Source organism: Crinia signifera, chromosome 2, assembly GCF_055691185.1.
Source record: "Crinia signifera chromosome 2, ASM5569118v1, whole genome shotgun sequence".
NCBI classification, from domain to species: domain Eukaryota; kingdom Metazoa; phylum Chordata; class Amphibia; order Anura; family Myobatrachidae; genus Crinia; species Crinia signifera.
The window spans coordinates 295,559,302-295,585,418 of NC_139218.1; the positions used below are offsets into that span (position 1 = coordinate 295,559,302).

Consider the following 26,117-nt stretch of genomic DNA (forward strand, 5'->3'; position numbering starts at 1 on the left):
GTCCCTATATGGATCCACCATCAATCTTTTCTCAGGTTCGCTGTTGGACAGGAGCATTTCCAATTCCGAGCTCTTCCGTTCGGGCTGTCCTCAGCCCCTCGCGTTTTTACGAAGCTGTTGTCAGTCCTACTAGCTTGTCTGAGGCTTCAGGGCATCAATATCGTGCCGTACTTGGACGATCTCCTGATAAAAGCATCATCCCCTTCGATTCTGCAGGAGCATGCTCACAGAACGATTCTGTTCCTGACGCAGCACGGGTGGATAATGAATTATCCAAAGTCCTCGCTGGTACCGTCCCAGCGCCTGCAATTCCTGGGCCTGTTGCTGGATACCAGCGCACAGAGAATATTCCTGCCAGAGGACAAGATCAACTCCATCCGGTTGTTGGTACGTCAGATTCTACTCCACAAGAGAGTTCAGATCCTGCTTTGCATTCGACTGATAGGAAAGATGGTGGCAGCTTTCCCGGCGCTTCAGTTCGGGAGGCTCCACTCTCGAACCCTTCAGTTGGACTTGCTTCGTCAATGGTCAGGCTCTCACCTGTTCATCCACCGGAGGGTACAGCTATCCAGTCGAGCAAGGTCGTCACTGCTGTGGTGGCTACACAGACAGAATTTGACTCAGGGCCGACGGTTCGCCATATGGGATTGGATAGTTCTGACAGCAGACGCCAGTCTCACAGGTTGGGGCGCGGTCATTCTAGATCGTCGTCTACAGGGTCTCTGGAGTCAGTGGGAAGCAAGTCTGCCCATAAACGTCCTGGAGCTCAGGGCAATTCTCAATGCTCTACTGGCCGTTCCAGACATGGTTCGGGGGAAGACTGTCAAGGTCCAGTCGGACAACGCGACGGCTGTCGCGTACCTCAACAGACAAGGAGGCACCAAGAGCAGGGGCGCCATGAAGGAGGCCGCAAGGATTCTACACTGGGCGGAGAGACACGAAGTGATTCTGTCGGCAGTATACCTGCCAGGAGTCGACAATTGGGAGGCCGACTTTCTGAGCAGGCAGAAGTTCCATCCGGGAGAATGGTCTCTGCATCCCGATGTGTTTCAGGAGCTAGTCAGGAGATGGGGTCTGCCTCAGGTAGACCTCATGGCCTCCAGGCAGAACCATCAGCTTCCCCGTTACGTATCACGAACAAGGGACGCCGCAGCTTGGGCAGTGGACGCTCTGGAGGTTCGGTGGCCCTTCCACTTCGTCTACCTATTTCCTCCGATTCCTCTTCTAGGAAGGATTCTCAAAAAGATAAGAAGAGAAGGGGTCCGAGCCGTGTTGATAGCTCCATTCTGGCCCAGACGCACTTGGTTCGCCGAGATTCAGTCCCTGCTCATAGACCAGCCTTGGACACTCCCGGACAGGCCGGACCTCCTACAGCAGGGACCATTTCTGCACCCGGCACTGAAGCCACTCCGTTTAACGGCGTGGCTATTGAAGAAGACATCTTAAGGAAGAAGGGGATACCGGCCTCAGTAATCCCCACGATGTTGGCGGCCCGTAAGCCGGTTTCCGCAAGACATTACCATCGGATATGGCGAGCATATTCCACTTGGTGTTCCGCTCGGGGTTACCCGTTCAGGAGTTTCCATCTGCCTAGGCTTCTTCGTTTTCTGCAGTCGGGGTTGGATTCAGGGCTTCGTCTAGCTTCCCTGAAGGTCCAGGTTTCTTCACTGTCCATTCTGTTTCAGAAGAAGTTGGCTTCGCTGCCAGAAATCAAGACGTTTTTGCAAGGGGTGGCCAGAGTCCAGCCCCCCTTCGTTCCTCCTACGCCGCCGTGGGATCTGCCTTTGGTTTTGCGCTTCCTGCAGTCCGATACTTTTGAGCCCTTGGAGCAGGTAGATTTAAAATTCCTGACATGGAAGACAGTTACGCTGTTGGCTCTGGCTTCGGCAAGGAGAGTCTCAGAGTTGGGTGCTCTGTCTTGCCGGGCACCTTTTCTTGTTTTTCATTCGGACAGGGCGGAGCTACGTACGAGGGCCTCCTTCCTGCCTAAAGTGGTTACTTCTTTTCACGTGAATCAGCCGATTGTCATCCCTGCCTTTACGGACTCCGACCCGCAATCGGTCTCCCTGGATGTGGTCCGAGCTTTGCGAGTTTATGTGTCCAGAACTGCGTCCTTGAGGAAATCAGACGGCCTATTTGTCCTGTATGACGCCCTTAAACGGGGTTGGCCGGCCTCTAAGCAGACCATAGCTCGCTGGATCAAGCTCACTATTAGGCAGGCCTATTTGGCTGAAGGTAGGGCTCCGCCTTCCTCTATCACGGCTCACTCCACCCGGTCGGTGGGCACGTCGTGGGCGGCGCGACGAGGCGCGTCTTCAGTTCAGTTATGTAGAGCGGCTACTTGGTCGTCCTCTCACACCTTCATTAGGTTCTATAGATTCGACACGTTCGCCTCGTCAGCGGCGGATTTTGGTCGATTGGTCTTGCAGGCTCCTCCGAGTTCTCCCGCCCAAGGGGGAATCTTTGGAACCTCCCCAGCGTGAACGCCAGTGTCCCCTGCCGGATGATAGAGAAAAGAGGAATTTGGTACCTACCGGTAATTCCGTTTCTCTGAATCCGCAGGGGACACTGGCCTCCCTCCCTACTCTGGTCGCCTGCCGGTCATTGTTGTCATGTGTGTACAGTTGTTGTTGTCTGTATATATGCATATATGTTGTAAATATGTGGTTATTTGTCAGTAGTAGTCTGGTGTCCTTCCTCTCGTTCCAATTTTCCTAACTGGGGATTGTGGGTACTAGAGGGGAGGAGCCAGCTGCTTAAAGTTACAGTGTGCCAGTTCCCAGCCATCCACCTCTATTACCCAGCGTGAACGCCAGTGTCCCCTGCGGATTCAGAGAAACGGAATTACCGGTAGGTACCAAATTCCTCTTTTCAGGTTCAACACACCCCACCCAAATTTAACTCTCTCTGCACCCGTTTCATCTGCCCCACCTGCAGTGCACATAGTTTTGCCCATTTTGAGAACAAATTTGTACTGCGATCAGATCTGAATAAGGGCCTATGTGTGCGCTATATAAGAAACGGTTAATAAATAAATGTATCGACCCAATGACCTGTCAACCTAACCCCATGTCAACCTTGATGCATGTCGACCCAATGCATGTCAACATTAGTGCTGTCAACCCTATGACCCATACGGTTGACCAGCGTTTGAAATGCTGGCATTCAGTATAGAGATGCCGGCATCCCAACAGGTATCTAGTAAGTATACTTACCCTCCCCCTAACCCACCCTCCACAAAGCCTAATCTTCTCCCTCTCCCACAAGCCCGAACCCTAACCTCCCCGCTAATGCTTAACCCTAACCTTCCTTCCCCGCTGCCTATGCCTAAGTGCCCATCTTCCCTGGCCTCAGGCTAGTGCTCCCCACACACTTACAGTTTGGCATCTTCACAGACAGGTTTCCAGTGCCAGCACCCTCACAGCAATGATGTCCTGGGGGTATTATGAGAGCCCCACTGCTGGGATGCTCTAACTTCCTCTCTTAGCTTCTCCCAATGGACTGACTCTTCTACTCATCGGGGAAGGGGGGGGTTACTGCCTTGATCTTTTATTCACAAAACTATGCTGTTATTGAATTCACTAACACTCATCTCCCTCAGATCAGAACCTTATCACCTGCAAAAATGGGACAAATGACGGTGCTTTCAGCTTCCTATGGGCCATAGGACTCCCTGCATCATGGAAAAAAAACAGTGGTACTTATGTATTATCTGGGCTCCCATGTTAAATGCACCCCATATTTTCATACCCCTACTATCCAACTACGCATGGAGTTGATTTTATATAGTGTGGCGAGCGCAGCGAGCCACCGTGCCCGAAGCGTGGCGAGCGCAGCGAGCCCCGCGAGGGGATGCGGTCTCATAAGAAAAACGGGAGCCCAAATATTACATAAGTACCAAAACATTTTCTGTACTGCTCATGGACATAATGCATCACTGTCACAGACGAGTTGGGAGAATGTAGGCAGAGGGTTGTTGTTACCGCAAAGTATTTGTCTAGATGTTTCATTCGAAAATAATGGAAAAACCAACATATATATTTTGAACCTTTTTGGTTGATACTGTACGTTGGTGGTGCACCCCAGAGTCAGGTAACTGTAGCAAATTCAATTGGAAGAAAAGTAGACTATTTGTTGGGGCACTCTTGAAAGATAAAAAAGTTTGTATAAATTTTGCATTTTTAGTTGAGAGAATGGGTGGGATTTATTCCACTTGGTTAAGTCTCCCAGCACTTAATTTTTCCTCTCTCTTTAGGGAAAAAAGCAACTTTATTTGAATCTATTTTCGTTGTAGTACTACTGTAATCCTTGTTACATAGATGGTAATCACTGAAGTGGCAATAGCAGGATGGTCACTGCCAGTACCACCTTGATGATCAGGTGAATCCTGCAAAACCTAGTTATTTACTCTTCAGTAACTTTGTCAACACCTAAGTATGGCTGATATACCCTAAGTGGACAACGACAGAAGGTTGACACAAGCGAAAGTTCGAAATGAACATGGTCAACAATTAAAAAGTCCACATAAGTTTTCCATTTTTTTTTATTTATTTATTTTTTATTAAACTTGGTCTATACTTTACCATCCAAGTGGACATAGAGTTACACTGTATTAATGCCTGAAGCATGGTGAGCTCAGCAAAGCCACGCAAGGGGATGCAGTCCACTAATACGACATCCATGTCAGCACAGACAACAAAAAAAGGGGAAAAACTTGCGTCGACCATGTTCAGGTCCACCTTTACCTTGTGTCACCCTTTTGTTACCGTCGACCTAGAGTATGTTGACCATTCTAATTGGTTGACTTAGTGACTGTCGAACTAGACATGGTCTATCCCATAACCCTTGCTTGATTTTATTCACTATATAATGTGAATTACTGGATTCCAAAAGTTGCCCAAATTCTAAAATCAGAATAGTTCTTTTAAGATTTACGTTTTGTTAAGTGTCTAGATCAGCGGTTCTCAAACTGTGGGTCCTGACCCCGAAGTGGGCCCCCCCCCCCTGCTTAGCATGGGGTCGCAAATCCATGTTGGTGACCATCAGGCTGATGACTTTTCTAATCTCAGTCAGTGATTCTGTTATTTCAGACTCCTTCCATCATCTTGTGCCTCCACAATGCTGCCATGTATGTGCTGTCTGCTGCCTACACATGTGATGTGATCACCTTCTGCAGTAACTTGCTGGGGTCCTGTAATTATTTTTATTGTCTGATGGGGTCCCAGAGCAAAATAGTTTAAGGACCCCTGGTCTAGATGTCAGCAGGCCGAATAAATTCAAGTGTGCATGGTAAAAGTGAAATAAATTATCTGACCAGATTATAAAACAAATCACATTGAAGCTCATTGAAAAGCTGTAATATAAACCAAACAATTAAAGAGTAGCTGTCCTACTTCACACATGAAAATATCTTTCTGCTCTATTAACCCAAAATGGTTATTGCAGACCTCACTAGGCACAGGTGTCAATACCTAATTTCTCCCAGCATATAATTTCCATAAATCATAATTATAATCATGCCCACTAAATTAATATAGTCTGAGATAAATATTATTCATATCTCATAAGTAAGGAAAAGATCGAATATTAATTTACATATTTTTAGATATAACATAATGTCATGTTTGGACTCAAAATGTGCGAAATTATAATAACTGTCAGATGACAGTTATTAGAATTCCATATCACATTGCAGAGGAATATTACAGTGGATATTGTTAGTAGTAGCATATTCTTAAACCAGCATTAGAAATGAAGTCATTAGCATTCCCTTACACCAGTAAGTCAGCCAGGAAATAAAGTATCAGGGGGCGTGTCTGTAGGCTAATGAATGAATGGTTCTCTGGAAAGCAGCTAAGCCAGTCATAGGATACTGTAAACAAAGGCAAGTGAAACCTGTTGAATGAATAGATTCTCCCCTCCCCCGAGACTTCTCTTGCTTAAGCAAGAGAGAAACTTTGCCACTTGCTGTTCGAAAGACACAGAGAGGATGGGGCTCGCTTCACCGGGAGGCTCCTTCCATAACATATGGATTTGATAAGTATTATGTATCATCTAACTGAATTGTGTACTAGGACCCCGGTTATGTAATCTGGATTATGCTAGAGAGTTATATAATAGTTAACTTCCATTTTTAGTTGTCCATAGAGATAAACACATGTGCATAGGCCCAGCGTATGTTTACCGATGGTTTGGACAAAGAAAGCTTCTGTCTGTAGTTAAGAATGATCTGTGTGAATGAGGTATAGCTAGCCTGTAGTTCATGGATTGTATTGTGGTTCACAATAGCTATATAGCAGCAGCAGTCGGTAGATATACATATGGGTATGTGTAGCTGTTATGATTTGTGAGCAAGGATATGTTTAAATTGGTAGAGATAGCTGTGTACGTTTACATGTGGACAAAGTGTAGGCCTAGAATCAATTGTAGACATGTGCTCAGGCTCAGGCCTGCAGTGTGGCTTTTGTGTAGTTAATCGGTTAACATTGATGTGTGGACTAGCCACTGTGTGATTAAGGAATTGGTTGCAAAGGAGTTCTGTAGTATATGGTATGGACTCTTTGTATGAAAGTGAGTGTGTTGTTCTCAAAGGGATTCTTGGTGTTTGAATGCATGTGTAAGGCTATGAAAGAACAGAGTGCGAGTGCTTTGTGTGATGTCCAGTAAGAGTGTCTGGATAGACTATCTGATGGAGCCTACGTATATGTAAGAAATGTGGATAGCGTGATGCTCGGATGGTGTGTGGGTAATAGCTTGTGATGTGATTGTGATGTGATTGGTCCTTGGATTGTGTGGTACTATTTGGGTGTTCTGTGCGGAAGTGCATAGACAGATTAAATATATATTAAGTGTGTGTGCAATAGGTTTAATGTGTGTGATGGATGTGCAAGTTAATAGTCTTTTGCTAAGGTTTCCTTTGTGTGCTAAGATGGAGGAATGCCATGCCGCAGATTTACATGTGTTCTGGCCAAAATGGCCGACAATAAGGTTCCTTTGTGTGCCATGCGGCAGTACACAAAATGGCGGACACAAAGGCTTGGTATCACAAAATGGCTGCTTCATAGCCACGCCCCCTCCTGCGCTGTATTCGCATACACATATAACTGAGGTTAGCTTTATTTAAGGATGCTGGAGCAATAATCGTTATTATGTATAAATACCTGTATTGTTATATTTTGTAATCCATGATACAGTTTCATCAGTTTACATTCATAAATAATATTCATTGGTTATAAATCTAGACATTCAATTATTTGGTTGCGTGCGAAATGAATAAATTAGATAGACTTTGCATATATAAATAAATGTACTTCAATAGATGGGGGCTCGTCCGGGATATTATATACTTAAAGATATGCAATATTATGCAGATTTGAGCCAATCAGCAAGGGAGGGATCACATATAGAATAGAAATAATTATTTTACATTTTTCGGTTTTGTTTTGGGTTTTTCTAGTGCTGATAGTCCGGGCCTGCATATGCATAATCTGTAAGATACTAATTTTGGACTTTGGGACAAAAGGAAAAACATTTATTTATATTTAAATACCAAGATGCGATTCTATAAGTAAATATATTTGTTATAATAATTTGTTTTTTTTATCTCATGTGATGGTATCTCCTTTTGATGTTTATCTTTTAAATAATAGTCAGATATGATTGGCAAGGGCTGTTTCAGGTTGAATTGTTTTTTTTTTAATTTGAATTGTTTTATAAGCAGTGCAAAATTTTAAATAAATGCACATTTTTTTTTTATAATTGCAGCAGAAGCGGATTATAAGGGAATAATGTATAGCCATAAATTGCAGGTATTTTACTGCAGACCATCTCAACCTGAGAAAGCCATATGTATAATTGTATGTTGCAAAGAATTCTGGGTAAGAATGCTATTTTCTACTAAATAAATTTATTTTATTTTTAGTATACCTTTCAACATATGGTAATGAGAATAGTAAACTTTCATTCCCATAATTGATAGGATTGAGTCTAAAGTATTTTAGCTTTAGAAAGATAAAAGCAGAGAGAGATAAAATACCAGTCAATAGAAAAATCAGGTACAGTTAAAATCAACATATGTCCAAGCAGTATGAAATTTGAATGTTACTCTAAAGTATTAAACCTGAAACTGAAAGTAATTATTATCAAGTTATGATATATAACATTTTTCTTTTTTTTTATTTCAGGCTAAAAGACAGATTTTCTCCTAAGCATATAATACAGCAAAGAAAAAGATTCTTAACCTTTAAAAGGGACAGCCAGAGGGTATTTAGATGTAAATTAAGGTGTTGAGACAATAGATTCTTAACCTGGAAACTTAGACAAAGCAACTCCACTTAGAAAGGCAAAATTTGAATAGGAATGGTTCATTCAGTTGCTTTCTCTCCCACCAGAGACTGCAGTTTAAATAGTTCACAATAGAAACAGAAGTTTTTTTTTTCTCCTGTTATGATCTGTTACCCCAAATGCATAAGTGCATGGAAAAACTGGTAAGAGGTATTGTACTGTGTGGAGTTTGTACCTGTTAAGAGTAAAATTGCATTTGTTTTCCCCTGTGAATGTGAGATATCTACAGTATTGTAAGAGGTGTTAAATTCATAGTGCCATATCCATGCTAACCACAAATGTTATAGAAAGAGTGTGCTATTGGGATTTCTTGAATAGTTAAGTTAAGTAGAAGTGAAGTGCCTATATAAGGAGGCAAATATGAAGTCAAAAGAAGGCGGGACTCGGACACATGGGTGTCAACGGCTGCCGCTAATAGAGACACTGTTTGCGTAAAGGACACATGTGCGGGCACATGTGATTGCCTAGGTACGCTGTACAGGTAAGTGCCCAAGGATGGGTAGTGATACTTAATTGAGTGATAATTATAAATTCATACATATTGAGTAAGACTCCTGTTGAGTTACAAACAGGATTCTTTTATTATTGTTCAAAATTCAAGAAATTCAAATAGTATTGATTAAATTCCCATTGATAGTCAAGGGAACACTCGTGTGACATCCAGTAGAAGAGCTACCAGCCTAGGAATATTTTCTGTACAGAAATATAGATAGTAATGTTAAAGTGAATGGTACCCAGATGTAGAAATTCCTGGAAGGTGAAAGGATTGCCCTTAGCGCTAAGGATTGTGTGTTGAAATAGGACACACGGGGGATACGCGATGACGTACGAGTCGACGTACCCATTTTACTGCCCCTTCCGTCGACCTACCTATTTTGGTCTACCGGAAGGGAACAGGAGCGAAAATCGGAACTTCGAATTCCGTTGAGCTCCTCCGGTCTCTGGGGGTCACAGGAAAACAAGTTTGTTGTGCCCTGGAGAGACTGGCCGCGCCTTGTAGGTCAACTAGAAGTTCGCTGCTAGTTGAGAGCTTGGTGATTGAGTATCAATGCCTCGTATCCTTCGCACCTGCTTGACTGTGGGATGTTCTAGGAAGCTGTAGAAGTGAGTGTTTGGGGAGCTCTCAGATAAGTAATAACCCACCGATATCTATTAAGCTGTGAACGTTTATTCCTGTAATTATGGGTAATAAAGGGTCACGCTGTGATAACGTGCATGTTAGGGAAGGAAGCAAGCCAGCCAAAAGGATTGGCTGCTTTTATCAAGTGCTGTGAGCACGGTGAACGAGCAGTGGTTTGCCAAAAGAAATGAAAAAGGAATCAGCAAGTTTTAGAATTTCCCAGTGTTGATAGCTTCGAACCGGATGAATTACACAATAAGAATTGAAAATAATGTCTGCTCTCATCAACGCGAGGTGAGAAGAGGCATAGTGTTTGTTTAAAACTGTGGTATAGGAAGTGGCAATAGGAAAAGTGATGACACAGATGCAATTAGACTGTTAATGCGGAATAGCAATACTCCCCCATTCATATATATAATGGGACCAGTTATTCTAAAGTGTCTGATGTAATTGTGAAACTGACTAACCTATACCCTGTGTCAACTCCTTGTTAAGGATTAGTAAGTGTCAACGTAATATTCAAGACAGCTGTCAACTCCGAGACGAGAGAAGTCAAATGTAAGGCGGAGTCAAACAGCCAGAGAGGATGCTGTTTTTTTTTTTTTTCCCAAGTGGTACGGTACAGTTGACGCCAAATTGACAGCTGGAGAAGTAGGTATACTGGTTTCACACTGACTCAGGTAATAAGTATTAAGGTAACAGGATAAATTGAGAATGCCAAATTGTATTTGAAGTTAATTACATCCCCAGGTTAATAACTGCTGTAGGTATAGAGAAGCAGAGATGTCGCACAAGAAGAACGATAACCAGCAAGACTCCCAAAACTTTCTTTCTCCCCTTTTTTGCAAGTAGATTAAAGATTTAAGAATAGAACACAATATTACAGCGTACACATGAAGGTTTAGACTATGGTAAGACATACAGGTATAGAACACGAGGAAAGGTAGAGAACAAGATAACATGTTCTACTCAAAGGAGTACTGCATACGATCCGCCCTAGGTACCAGGGTAATGACGTATAAGGAAATTTGTTTTGAAACATGCTTGTTCATTACATGACATATAGTTCCCATGACACATATGTATGTAAACACATAGATATAGGGAAGTGGTTAAAGGTTAATAGCCACCTAGTGGTGACTTGTATGTGATGTAACTGTCAGTCCAGGTTCTTAGGAATCAGGTAAGGAGAAATGGAAGTTAATGCATAGTTTATACGTACTCTCTTTTGTTTGTTTGATTGTCATTGTTTGTTTTGATGGTTCGCAGAATCAGACATGTGTCGTGTAAGGTGTCTAACGATTTGTTTTTCTGTTGTGTTGTTTAGTAAGCCGGAAAGAGCTGTGATTGGACCCGGTCAAATGTGACGCATTGGATTTGGAAACCCCTATTGCTCCTAATTGCATGGAGAGCGTATGGACCTAACATTGAAAAAGTTTCATCCCCTAGACAACGAGATATATATATTAGTGTTTTTTTTAATGAGATTTATAAATCTCCAGATATTGATAGTGTTAGGTCCAGATGTCAAGTAACTGATAGTCCCTAGTGATTAGACAGAGAAGAGGAAAATGAGAGATTGAATATTCTGAATATCTCAGATTTCCTCTAGTCACATTTTTCCGAAGAAGAACACAGATTATTTGGCTCAGACAACTGTATTTGTAAATATATGGAGTGGTATAGAGGTTAAACTGAAAGAGGTTTGGTAGTACAGGGTAGAAATACCCTTAAATAAATTAGAGCGCCACCTAGTGTCAAAAGACAGTAAGGCGAGGGTTAAACTGTAGCACTCTAGAGTGTAGAAGCTTCGCAGATGTGGGAGGCGGGATGGGTTTTTCTAACGCTTGGGAAGTTTTTTTTTCTGTTGATGTCTCTGCAGGGAAACAAGTCGACGACAGAACTATCGGAAGTCTACAAGTGGATCGGATGGAATACAAGAAGCCAAGGATGGTAGGGAAAATAGGTGAAAATGCAAAGATATTGATACTTCTTTTTCCTACAGATGCAATGGAGAGGGAGAGATGAGCCCAGCTGTAGACAGATGATGGTCCTCGAGATGACGACTTGGATACCGACAGATGACTAGACAGGAACCCAGCTAGAAAGCCCCAAGAGCCGACGAACTACACAAGCCGACCAAGAGAATGACGACCCCACGTCGTGATGAGCAGAAGACCCACTAGAGACTTTCTTTGGCACTTAGTTTAATGTCAAGAGACACTAGGAATGACCCAAAAGGCGTAGAAGGTTTTTTATCCTGGGACCCTATTCAGGTTTTTTAATCCCCTACTGCCCAAGGAGAAATGACTGTTCTCCACTCTTTCAGGAAATCTTTATAATACTCTGTTAAATTGTTTTTTTGTTATGTTGTTCATCAATGTTTCCCCAGCATCCTTTGTAGGACATATGAAGGTTGTACAACCCTGTACACCCTGCGGTAGGTTACACAACACCTATGCAGGAACACTACACCCACATAGACTACACATACACTCCCCAAATGTATCATTCAGTCGTGTGTGTCTGGGCTGTGGCCCTACAACTATTGTGAGGTCATAGTCTGGACATGCCGGCGTTAAGTAAATGCCCTCCCCCATTTATTATTAATCTCGGATTAAGCCATTGCGCAAAAATGATACATCCCCTTCTTTCTACACATACACATAAGTTCCACCCTTTAAAAATCTTTTTTTTATCAATGAAAAATATTTTTATGAAAAATATTGAAATTTTATGAATTATGAAAATTAATGCGGAAATTATGCATTATTAATGTGACAGTTATTATAATCTGTCAAATGGGCGACTGTCAATACCTAATTTCTCCCAGCATATAATTTCCATAAATCATAATTATAATCATGCCCACTAAATTAATATAGTCTGAGATAAATATTATTCATATCTCATAAGTAAGGAAAAGATCGAATATTAATTTACATATTTTTAGATATAACATAATGTCATGTTTGGACTCAAAATGTGCGAAATTATAATAACTGTCAGATGACAGTTATTAGAATTCCATATCACATTGCAGAGGAATATTACTGTGGATATTGTTAGTAGTAGCATATTCTTAAACCAGCATTAGAAATGAAGTCATTAGCATTCCCTTACACCAGTAAGTCAGCCAGGAAATAAAGTATCAGGGGGCGTGTCTGTAGGCTAATGAATGAATGGTTCTCTGGAAAGCAGCTAAGCCAGTCATAGGATACTGTAAACAAAGGCAAGTGAAACCTGTTGAATGAATAGATTCTCCCCTCCCCCGAGACTTCTCTTGCTTAAGCAAGAGAGAAACTTTGCCACTTGCTGTTCGAAAGACACAGAGAGGATGGGGCTCGCTTCACCGGGAGGCTCCTTCCATAACATATGGATTTGATAAGTATTATGTATCATCTAACTGAATTGTGTACTAGGACCCCGGTTATGTAATCTGGATTATGCTAGAGAGTTATATAATAGTTAACTTCCATTTTTAGTTGTCCATAGAGATAAACACATGTGCATAGGCCCAGCGTATGTTTACCGATGGTTTGGACAAAGAAAGCTTCTGTCTGTAGTTAAGAATGATCTGTGTGAATGAGGTATAGCTAGCCTGTAGTTCATGGATTGTATTGTGGTTCACAATAGCTATATAGCAGCAGCAGTCGGTAGATATACATATGGGTATGTGTAGCTGTTATGATTTGTGAGCAAGGATATGTTTAAATTGGTAGAGATAGCTGTGTACGTTTACATGTGGACAAAGTGTAGGCCTAGAATCAATTGTAGACATGTGCTCAGGCTCAGGCCTGCAGTGTGGCTTTTGTGTAGTTAATCGGTTAACATTGATGTGTGGACTAGCCACTGTGTGATTAAGGAATTGGTTGCAAAGGAGTTCTGTAGTATATGGTATGGACTCTTTGTATGAAAGTGAGTGTGTTGTTCTCAAAGGGATTCTTGGTGTTTGAATGCATGTGTAAGGCTATGAAAGAACAGAGTGCGAGTGCTTTGTGTGATGTCCAGTAAGAGTGTCTGGATAGACTATCTGATGGAGCCTACGTATATGTAAGAAATGTGGATAGCGTGATGCTCGGATGGTGTGTGGGTAATAGCTTGTGATGTGATTGTGATGTGATTGGTCCTTGGATTGTGTGGTACTATTTGGGTGTTCTGTGCGGAAGTGCATAGACAGATTAAATATATATTAAGTGTGTGTGCAATAGGTTTAATGTGTGTGATGGATGTGCAAGTTAATAGTCTTTTGCTAAGGTTTCCTTTGTGTGCTAAGATGGAGGAATGCCATGCCGCAGATTTACATGTGTTCTGGCCAAAATGGCCGACAATAAGGTTCCTTTGTGTGCCATGCGGCAGTACACAAAATGGCGGACACAAAGGCTTGGTATCACAAAATGGCTGCTTCATAGCCACGCCCCCTCCTGCGCTGTATTCGCATACACATATAACTGAGGTTAGCTTTATTTAAGGATGCTGGAGCAATAATCGTTATTATGTATAAATACCTGTATTGTTATATTTTGTAATCCATGATACAGTTTCATCAGTTTACATTCATAAATAATATTCATTGGTTATAAATCTAGACATTCAATTATTTGGTTGCGTGCGAAATGAATAAATTAGATAGACTTTGCATATATAAATAAATGTACTTCAATACAGGTTGGAGGCCAGGCAGCAGGATTCAGCACAATAGCCTATACCTTCATAGGAGAGTGAAATCACAATTCATTGAATCAGAAATAAATACATCGAGGACCTTTCACATTGGAAGGCGAAAACAATCCGCTCCAACACCCAGCACAAACCAGAGAAACATATACTCATGAGAAAGCAGCTAGATATCATAAAAATGCCTTAGATTGTTCTGTTCCCAATAAAAGAAAACTCACTGGAGAAAAAGTCAAAGTCCTGCCCACGTGTTAACCCTACGTGCTTCGAGCTGGAGATTTACTAGAACAGATGTTAATAGGCACAGAAAGTGAATGCTCACACATATAAATTTTATGGGTGAGTGAGATTTATTGTATTTGATGCAACTTGTGCAAGACACTGACACATCAGTCAATAAATATCCCCTGTGCAACACTTCTCACCAGAGCAATGGTGATATAACATATTCCAGGAATAGCTGTTGGGTTAATCAGATTAGCCGTGTTTTAGTTACAGAGCACAAGTACAATACAAAGACATGCTTTCAGTTTGTCCCACTTTTCCAAAGCACTCTTCAGGTCCTGGTGTGCCCAGAGACCAGACATATGCTAGTATCTAGACTGGGATGCCACAGGTATATAATATCTATTGATAGAGGTTACCTACATACCCCCAAATTAGCAATCTATAGGCACATTGCATGAACGATTGTGCAGTTTTCTCATGGATTCCTCCCCACAGCTCCAATAAATTACAAAGAACAGTACACCCTCTGGGATTCACGCTTGGTCAGGCTGGCATGGTAATTGAATAGGCCCCTTAGAATATGACACACAAAAGCCAAAAAAGTAGAAAATACCTGGTACTTGTATGTTAGTTGGGCGCCCACTAAGCTATTTGCTTAATGGGCTATTCTGCGTAGGGAAATAGCATCCCATCGCATCGCATGGGCCATTTTAGTGCCGTGCGATGTGATGCGATTTTTAATGTAATTTAATCACTGCTCTGTGTGCCCCCAAGGTATCGCATCTGCCGCAAAATCGCATGCGATTTTATAGGGTGTGGGATGCCATTACATTAGGTATACAATAATATGATTGTATGTCCTAAAAATAGCTTTTACACACCCCCCACTATCCACGCCACCCTGAAGCGTGGCGACGGAACGTGTCCTCCGACATTTTCATACCCCCACTATCCACGTCGGCGTGGAGTTGGTTTTTATATAGTGTGGTGAGCGCAGCGAGCCCGAAACGCGGCGAGCCCGAAGCAGAATACATGTAAAGTAATCCGCGTCCGCTTGCTGCGCTCGCCACACTATATATAATCAACTCCACGCTGACGTGGATAGTGGGGGTATGAAAAGGTCGGAGTACGTGTTCCGCTGCCTCTCGCCACGCTTCAGGGTGGTGTGGATAGTGTGTGTGTGTGGGGGGGGGGTGTTTGCCTAAACCTCATTGTAGGACATACAATCAGATTATTGTATAGCTAATGTAATGGCATCGCACATCCTATAAAATCGCATGTGATTTTGCGGGAGGTGCTATGCCCCAGGGCTAAAAGATCAGTGAATAAATTACATAGGAAAATCGCATCGCAAGCCCCTTAAAATGGCCCATGCAATGCGATGCAATGCAATGTGATTTTCCTAAGTACCAAGTTTTCTTAAGTACCAAATCCCTTATTTTTTCTAAACCTACACTATACTTCTAGTAATCATATCTCCACTTATTGTACTTACCCAACTGTAACCTATTTAAAGGTGCCCCTTATGGCTGCTTAACACTATGCCAATATTTTAGCAATCATCTCACTTCGCTGACAGTGAGCATTTCTTTGCAAAGTGATCGACAGTCAAGGACATTTGTGGGTGGTTACATGGAGTGGCTGCAAAAAAAAGTAGGTGCGTGTTTCAGGTTAAGAATGCAATACCATATGCAGATAAGATTGTGCGGGCTCTATTGGCCATTCTGAGTGACCCAAAATACCGCTCAGGGAGTCACTGTTTGCGTGATCTGAGACCACATATTTGTCCAATATGGTAGTGCGGTCAAATGGAGCCGCCTCTAAAGCTGGCCATACATCTACAGATTAATTGCATATCAATTCTCCTACATAAAAACTACATCCACATTCCTGAAGGTCCCCAACACTAGTGAGTGAATCAAATTAAGTTAAGGGATTGCAATTTGAGGGCCATGTATGTAGCAATGAATGAAAATGAAAGACAAACAAAAAATTCATCTGGATCTACGGGGAGTTGGAGAGAAGGGGTTTCGGTGGCCAAAGAGGGGTACCATAAAAGTGTGGATCCTGTAAGGGTGCATCAAATGTGCAAACCGATTACAAGGTGTAAGTGAAAGGGTGCTTGGGGGGGGGGAGGGGTTGGGCAGTTAGGGGTATGGAAACCACCATGTATAATCTCCGGAGACGGATAGTGAATCAGGGATGGATTAAGGTTTACGGGTTCCCCAGGGCGACAATGTGATCGGGCCCATAGCAATAAATTTATGCCACTTACCCTACCTAAAAATTTGGCCATGGCTCTGCCTCCATCCAAGCCCTGCATGGTGTTTGTCAGGAGCCACTGTGCCCCTGCAATAAGTATTACATAATGTCTCAAGGGGTCCCCTCTGCTTCCAAGCAGGGTTTAAGAAGCAGCATTGTAGCGTGGTGCAGAAGGGGGTTACAACTGCCCAACATCCTCTGCTTCTTCCCCTGCTTTCCAAGCAAAGACTCAGACAATAAGCAGGGGAGGATGCAGTACAAAGTGAAGCATCGTGGATGTGTGTGTATAGGTTTGTATAGCACATTCACAGAAACAGTGCAGTGCTGGGGGCAAGCAGGGATAGTGCAAATCTGACACTGTTAGATGCTACTAGCAATCAGGTACTGGTGTGACCCTCTGTGAGATGGTCACACAAATGCAGCAGCCACAGGAGTTAGAAGTAGGGGTCACACAAATGCAGCAGCCACAGGAGGTAGAAGTAGGGGTCACACAAATGCAGCAGCCACAGGAGGTAGAAGTAGGGGTCACACAAATGCAGCAGCCACAGGAGGTAGAAGTAGGGGTCACACAAATGCAGCAGCCACAGGAGGTAGAAGTAGTGTTGCCACCTCTCCCGGATTTCCGGGAATCTCCCGGATCCGGTGGCAACCCTCAAGGAGGCTTTTTCAATTTCCCGGATTCCGGGATTCTCCTGGAATTCGGGTGTTTGAAAAAGCCTCCATGCTCTTCTCCACCACCGCCGCGTAGAGACAGTTGCGCGCAAGATGATGATATCATCGTCTCGCGAGCCTGTCTGCAGGCCCGCCGCAATCCGCCCTCCGCTGGTGTCGCCTGCGGCTGCCAGCCCAGCCAGCCAACCCACAAGCCAGCCCAGCCAGCCAACCAACCAACCCACAAGCCAGGTGGAGAATTTTTTGGGGGGTGACTAGTCGCACAGAAAATATCTGAGGTAAATTTTATGGTGGACCCCTCCTAAATAGATCTGATTCAGCTTGACATATATCTGATAAGCGGTGTGCTACCACAGGACACAGGGTTACTGGCACATAAGAAAGAAAAGAATGTCTCCGTGTGGTGCACCTAGAGAGTTTATAAAATGTAACTTTTATTTAATATTTTTTTTTTACTGCAAAATATAAAAACACATAAACACATGAAACAAAACAATGACATATAAAAAGAATATAGAATCCTCACACCGTGGGGCCCCAGGGTATGTCTCCCTTTAGTATGGTAGTTAGCTGATAAGTGTGTGTTTTTAGAACTGCTGTCTTAACCCTATAGGTATATGGCAGTGTTGAAACAGTGTCAGCATCTCTGATCCAGAAATAATTTAATTAGCAGATATGGGTATGGATAACATATATAAACATAAACATATATAATTAGTGTGTGTGTGCTCCCAGCCTCCCCCTCCCTCATGAAATGTTGAAATTTTGAAACCGTTTAGCTTAAACCTAATGAGCGGTCTCGGTCCTGGTAACATACCCGTCTCAGCCTGAAGACGCTGTGTCTCACCGTGTCACTCATAGCAGATAAGCTGTGGCAGCTTGTGTGTATTGCTGTTTTACTGAGCAATCCAGGCTGACAGCATCACACGGAAATAAAACAGCATACATCTCACTCCCGCCGCTAATTATATATGTTATCCATACCCATATCTGCTAATTAAATTATTTCTGGATCAGAAATGCCGACATACTGTGTCAACACTGCCATATACCTATAGGGTTAAGACAGCAGTTCTAAAAACACACACTTATCAGCTAACTACCATACTGAAGGGAGAAATACCCTGGGGCCCCACTGTGTGAGGATTCTATAGCCTTTTTATATATATCATTGTTTTGTTTCATGTGTATATGTGTTCTATATTTCGCAGTTTTTTTAAAAAAAATTATAGAATAAAAGTTACATTTTAGAAACTCTCTAGGTGCACCACACAGAGACATTCTTTTCTTTCTTATGTGCCAACCCACAAGCCAGCCCAGCCAGCCAGTCAACCCACAAGCCATCCCAGTCAGCCTTAGGTAAATTCATTAACAGCCAGCACGTTTAATAAAATATATATATATATCACACACACAGATGTAATGGGCAAAAATTGGTTGTTTTTAGCTATTACAGGGGCCATGCCCCTTTTATTGGGCCACGCTTCGGCGTGCGCATAAATGAGGGTGAGGGAAAAGTCTCCAGGGATCCAAGATTAGTGAGGTGGCAACCCTAGGTAGAAGTGATGCCAGCAAAGACACACTGAGCAAAACTTCTCATCTGCTCCCTAGCGACAAAAAGTAGCACTCTGGGCAGCAAATTATCACCGCAGGGAGCCGGTGCTCTACTACGGTTTCTACCAGGCACAAATAGGCAATTGCTCTCCCCACCACTGCTAGTGCCAAATGGGCCCACTAAAGCAATTATCCCTCAGCTGCCCCCCAGCAACAAGTGCAGAGTGGGCCAGTCAGGGCAATGTTTGAAGCAACGGGGGAGGACCTCGGAGATTGAACCATTTTCCTTATCAATAACCCGTCCCAGGGGCAACGAACAGAATGGTACACAAAAAAATAAAAACTCAAGAACGGAACATTAAAAGTAGAGAAATGAAACTGAAAAAAAAAAAAAGTTGGTAACAGCTTGGGTGTCAATGGGACAAAGGTGTGAGGGCAGCGGAGAGGGAAGAAGTGGTGGATGTGAAACAAAAGGGAACAAAATCAAGGCACAATGTAAAAAGCAGGTATACATTATACAATAAACATAGAATAGAAATACAAATTGCCAGTTGAACACACAAACATTGTAGAGGAAATTAGGAAGAGTAGAGAACAGACGAGGAGAAGACAAAAAGGGAGAGGTAAAGCAAACGAAAAGGAAGAGTAAAATTGTGAAGTACAGCAGAATTTGCTGCGCAATAGAAGAAAAAGTTAATAAAAGATAAAAGGGGGGGGTGGAAAACTGATAGAAGGGGAGGAGCAGAGTATAGAACACAAACAACAATCATTACAATAAAGTAAGCACAGTATTTAAAATGTGGTATAGACAGCTGAGGAGGGGCAGGCTGAAAATATAACTACTTCCCATGTTAGTACGGTACGCATAGAAGTTTCTGCATATGTCGTCAGGTATTGAGCTTTGGTTTCTATTACAAGTAATGCCCCCAAGCTAAAATATATTGTGGGGCACCACGTGTAATAGGAAGCAAGTTATATTTTCATAAAGGTATCTTTAGCAGATAATGGGGGAGATTCTCTAAGCTACAAACGCGATAAAAACCCTGTTATCTGGGTTTTTACCGCATTTTGGGATGCTGTAAGCATCCCTCGCCGGGTTACCGCGGCGCATCGCCAGAAAAATCTGGCGATGCCCCATAGAAGCCAATGGGCTTCTACCGCAACCCTCCGCCGCCCCGCATCACCCCCTCTCACCTGTGTCCGGTCAGCACAGCGCAGTGCTGCCCGGACCTGTGACCTCCTCCCTGCACTGATCCTCTTCCGGGTGCAGGGAGGAGGAGAGCCCGGCGCAGCAGCAGCGCCGGGTGTGTGAGGGAGGGAGGAGCCGCCGGGACCTGCTGGGACCCGGCGACTCTCACCGCAAAGGACAGCTCTTAACGCAAGAGCTGTCCTTTGCTATAATTATCGCATATGTTACAACATATGCGATAATTATAAATGCGATGGGCGGCGAAGGGGGCGGAGATTCTTAGAGAATCTCCCCCAGAATCCCTTCTGGGAGGCTTCTTAGTATGCACTCCCCATGTGGGTACATGCAATAAAATAATAGCCACATTAGTACTCAGAAAGTGGTATTTATTAAAAACAAGGATGTCCTGAGGTGGCTATTCTATTTTGCACATGTTGACAGGTATTGAGCTTTGATTCCTATTACACAAGCTAAAAGATACCTTTATGCACATGTCTACACACATTTGAGTGTGAGTAAAGGTACGCATTTCTGATATTCTTCACATCAACACACCGTATCCTAAATAACTAGATCATTGGTTTTTGTATATGGGAAATCCACTACGTTGGAGGAAGGAAATACCATAGGCGTGTGCACCTACGTAAAAGAAGTCTTATGAAAACCGAGCCCAGTGCCACGTTTAGACTGTTCCTTCAGGCTCTCCAGGATACCTGAAAGACAACTCAATGCTCCCAGGGGCTGCCCACAGGCTGAATAGCAGCAATACCAACATTGCATAGCAGGGGCAGGACTGCAATGACATGATCGCCCCATTGGGCCCTCCTACTGCTAATCTGACAGACAGAAAGTTGGCAACCATAAAATTATTTCTACAATGGGCAAATTAAACAAAGTAAGCAATCATTTAATGTGGACTAGGCATAGAATGATGTAAGAAGGCAGAGCACCAGAAAACACATGACAACGCAAGTGACAAAAACATTCCAATACTGAATGAATGCATGCTAAACAGGCTCATTTAATGGAAATCACTTCCAAACAGGAAGTGCGGGAGAGTTAAAAGTAGAATGTATCAAATGTAATTAACTTAATGTGATATTCTGCAACAGTGATGTCCAGTGAAATTGTAATGAACAGCTCTGCTTTATTCTCAGAAATAAAGTATTAACTGCACTTATGTCCTGTGATTATTTGGCCTGCTTTACCAAGAGATGCCCGAGGCACTGGCTTGACACAATGACAGTTTCCATGATCACCTGCCTATTGGAATGTAGAAGAACTTAAGTAGGTTAGACATTTGCCTAGCAACTCCTGAAAAATACGCAGGCTACAACGTCCCAAAATAAACAAAGATAGGAATTAGGAACTTGTGATGAAGTAGTAGCAATACAAACACTCTTGTCATTGTCAGGGTGGAGAGACAGACATGCTAAAAGTAATGCAATTGCTATGTGCAGAGAAGTCACACCAACGTCATAATGGAAAGTGTTTATACAATATTTGTGTATTTTTTTTATATATAAAATAATTTAACTCTTTAATAATTGTATGGTTATCCAATACTAAAAAGGTGTACATTAGCCAAATGAAACCTGTCAATTCAGACAAATAAAAATATGACCTTGTAGTTCTTGTTGCAATACGCAATAAAAACTAGCTTGGGCGAGGTGCTGGATTAAATGGTCTAAGCATATTATTATTACAAGTAAGCTATGTAGCATACACATTCCACAGCACAGAATTATTGGCCCCAGTCAGGCTAAAGGTGCATACACACGGGCAAAAATCGCTGGCAATATGGTCGCTGAGCGAACATATTGCCAGTGATTGGAGTGTGCACAGGCGATTATCGCCGGGTGCGCGCTCCCGTTTTCAGCCCACTAATGGTCGCTGATGAAAATGAAGGAGCATGCTCCTCCGACCAGCGACATCCCCTGCCTGTTCTCCCGGCAGAGTCTCATTTTCATCAGCGACCTCTGGTCACTGATGAAAACTGAACACTGAGCAATAGGATTGCTGAGCAACATATTGCTTGCAATATATTGCCAGCGATCATATTGCCCAGTGTGTACACAGCATAACAATCCATGTTCCCTACCATACAGAGTAGTGTCATTTTTTGTTGTTGTTGTTGGGAGACAATGAATAGACCTTCCAGTGTGGTTGCAAACTGGAGAACATACTGGGAACATTTACAAAAGGATGCAGTTAGGACCATGAAGGGAACAGAGCTGTGAGGTAGTTACACAAAATAAATCAATGGATAATATAAAAGGTCATTATGCTATTATAATGCATGTTTCACTTTCACAAATTGGGGGCAGCCATTTTGTTGTTGCAATATTCAGGTTTACATTACACTACCAACACTGTTGTCACTAGGAACCGGTGAATAAAGGCTGAGCCTGCCAAATGATTGCCGCCACTGTCTGTAGGCAATGGTGGTTGCTGCTTTTTTATGCCAGCTGAAATTTTTTAGTTTATACATGCACTCCTTTGTTATCGTACTGTAACTAGAACTTCAGGCATGGTAGCTGGCCAATTAATTCCCTATTCATTCTTTTGTAATTATTCCATTTTTGTCTACTGTGGTGTTATTTAGAGCATTGATAAGAGGCGAGGAAGAAGCGTTCATTATTGCAACAAAGCATGCAGAGTATACTGTGCATAGGTTGAGATTTTCTGACCCCTGCTGGCACAGACTGGAAATTATCTGTATTATGGTATAGGCCGATTGCTTTGTTTAAAGCACCTGTACAGGTGTATTTATTTATATTTAATGTATATATTTATTTTTTAAACACCTTCATAAGCAAATCCTTCAATGTATTGATAATAATTAGTAACACTTTATTCCCAACACAACCCACACAAAGAAAAAAAAATTGTTGCAGGAAAACGTCCTTAACAAAATCCAACTAAAAAGAGGTTTCATGTTGTTTCACAGCCTGTGTGGTTCTAATCCACCTCACATTATTTCATTTAGTAGCCTTAAAAAGCCTTATGACAGGGTAAAAAGGGAGTCTATTCATCAAAAAACAAAAAATGGAAGATAAACTGAAATAACCAGTTTCTTTGCTAAAGAACGCTTTTTATATTACCTAGTTAGACACACACACACACACACACACACACACACTTCAAACATGCCTAAAACATTATTCTTATTTGAAGAATTCTTGTAAAATGAATAAAAGACACCTCCGCACTGTGACCATCTGTAATACACATTGCCATGCTCTCGAATCGCAGAGAAGGTTAAAACGGCAATATTTCACAGTGTCACCTATTGTCAAATGAAAGCGACTCAGGGAGGACAATAAAGCAGTAAGGACAGTGCGACCGTGTACAATTATCACTCCAGGGAGGCAGAGTTTAATGTCAATTCTCGCCAGCTTGAAAATAGAAGCACAATTTGCTATTTGGCTATGCATTACGCCGTAATTATAGCTTCTCGCAGGTTGTGCTGCATTGTAAACCTGGGATAAATAAAGAGCACTCATTCTTCATAGAGAAATAAAAAAGGTGAAATTACAGGCTTACAATTGATCCTCAGTAAGATCTTCTAGGAAATAAAAAAGTCAATAAAAAGTTCTATTAAACTAAAAAATGTTGCGCCACGCACAGGGCCAGTCTCACCCTATGAGCACATGTGTGATACTTTCTGAATGCATTTGCAGGAATTATATCCCTACAGCACATACACACCTAATTCCAAACTATATATTTCATTCAATACTTTTAGCAAAAAATTTGGAGACCTACATACATGTACAGTATGTATGTAGATAAAATGAAGGTTTAACTGGAACACATTTGGAAGTTCAACCCATATCTAGCAAGGGTACCCAGCAACAGAGAATCATTGCTAATCTGTTTCAATTCAGGCCAGTCTGAGCGAGAGTGGAGTCAGGCCCCACTGATCAGAGCTGCAGATATCAATTGTGGCTCGGCACAGGCCCCGGAACGGATGGTTGCAGCACCAGGCCACTATCAGACACTAGGCCATAGGTCTTCAAACTGTGGCCCTCCAGATGTTGTAAGTTACAAATCCCAGCATGCTTTGCCACAGTTTTGCTAGAAGGGAGTGTTACAACTGTGGCAAGGCATGCTGGGATTTGTAGTTTCACAACATCTGGAGGGCCACAGTTTGAAGACCCATGCACTAGGCCTCTGCCACGAGATTTCAGATGCAAGTCCTGTTCCAACAAACCATGCAGGCTAGCCCTTAATCAGACCAGAGGACAAAGGGACAAAGGGCAACAAACACAGCCCCAGTGGCTTTTGGAGGGAAGTAGCTGTCCGGATCCTACCCACAACAGCAATAGCAGAAAGAGGCCAATGGTGCCCCCATTTTCTGCCCATAACTGAATTATTTATCCCTCAAAAAATAAAAATAAACCAACGCCGTCCGGCATTAGGATAAAGGTTGAATATTGATTGTTGGTTATGTGTATTTTATGCTTACTTATGTTTGAAGGTACTGTCAGGTTGAAAACCTTGCACCACACCCAAGTTTATTTTTAATACAATCAGTCTACACTAAAACCACAGTTAAAGCCAGTATTGTTAGACAGTCATACAGTTGCTATTTAGGGTGACATATAGCAGCGGTTAGCTAAAGTAGGTGGCATGCTAGATTGTAGATGGCATACTAGATTGTAAGCTCCTCAGAGCAGGGCCCTCTTCCCTCCTGTTGTCAAAGCCCTCTTCTCGGTACTTATGTAATATCTGGGCTCCCGTTTTTCTTATGAGACCGCATGCGCTCGCCACGCTTCGGGCAGGGTGGCTCGCTGCGCTCGCCACACTATATAAAATCAACTCCATGCGTAGTTGGATAGTAGGGGTATGAAAAAATGGGGTGCATTTAACATGGGAGCCCAGATAATACATAAGTACCCTCTTCTCTTCACATTTCACTCACAGCTCTCCTATACGCAAACACTAATGCCCCTTTCCCACTGCAGCCTTAAAACGGTATATTGCCGATTTTTGAGGGCAAAATACCGTTTAAGGCTGCAGTGGGAAAGCGCCAGAGTTGAAATACCGTTTAAAGTTAAACGGTATTTCAACCCGTTTTCAAAGCAGTGTTTTAAACGGTAATCTACCGTTTAAGAGGCAATGGGAATGCATCTTAAACGGTATTCTTAATGTAAACAGGCTACAATTCAAGCGATTGGTTGTTGCCTGTGTTGTGACACTCCCGACAACCCTGAAAAGCCCATTAAAGTCACAGGCACTCATTTGTGCTGTAAAAACGTTTTGAAGAGCTAAAACGTTTTACCTGCAATGGGAATGGTACTTAAATGGCATTTAAAACTGTAATCTGCTGCAGTGGGAATGCTAAATACCGTTTAAGATTACTTGTAACTTAAAACGGGTCTGCAGTGGGAAAGCAGCATCAGTGACCATCTTCGTCCGCATACTCATCTCCATCATTGGTCTCAAGCCTCTCATAGTATGCGGATTGAGTCCTCACTAATTTAAACTGTAATATGTATTGAACTGTGGCGCTCTTTATTTGTACTCTATTTTTGTTATTTATTCAATGTTATGCCAAGTTTTGTCTCCCTGTACTGTTCCATTGTACGGTGCTGCGAAACACCTGTGGTGCCTTATAAATATAATAATAATGCTTGCAGGCACAGTCGAAGTCATTAATCGCAATGAAAAGGTATATGATGGTAAGTGTTACACTAATGGGGGTAATGCAATCCAGGATCACAACGGTCAATCCCTCCCGACTGCCGTGATCCTGGCCCGTTTGCTGTTTGGCCGACAGCAAAATTGGCACATGGGATTTAGGGGTGGATTTATCATTGTGTGGCAAACGGGCGTTATGGGCGCAGGTATTTTTCGCCACTTTTGCGCGGTGAAGCGTACCTGTTACATGCCCTTATTTACTAATGTGTGTGCGCACGTTATGGGAGTGCGTTATCACTGACCTGTGGTGATACGCCTCCTCCCATAACGAAGGGTGAACCTCCGGCCAGCGGAGTCTTCTGCGCATGCGCCAGATACCGTGGTCTCGCGTTGTGTATCCGGCACATGCGCAGTTTTCCGCTTGCT

At 42.7% G+C, this 26,117-nt stretch overlaps 1 protein-coding gene across 5 annotated transcripts in view; it reads right to left on the reverse strand.

Moving 5' to 3' along the window:
• The window catches only part of LMO7 (LIM domain 7), a 183,159-nt gene that overhangs the window by 137,785 nt on the left and 19,257 nt on the right, over positions 1–26,117 (reverse strand). The gene's annotated exons all lie outside the window — the stretch shown is intronic.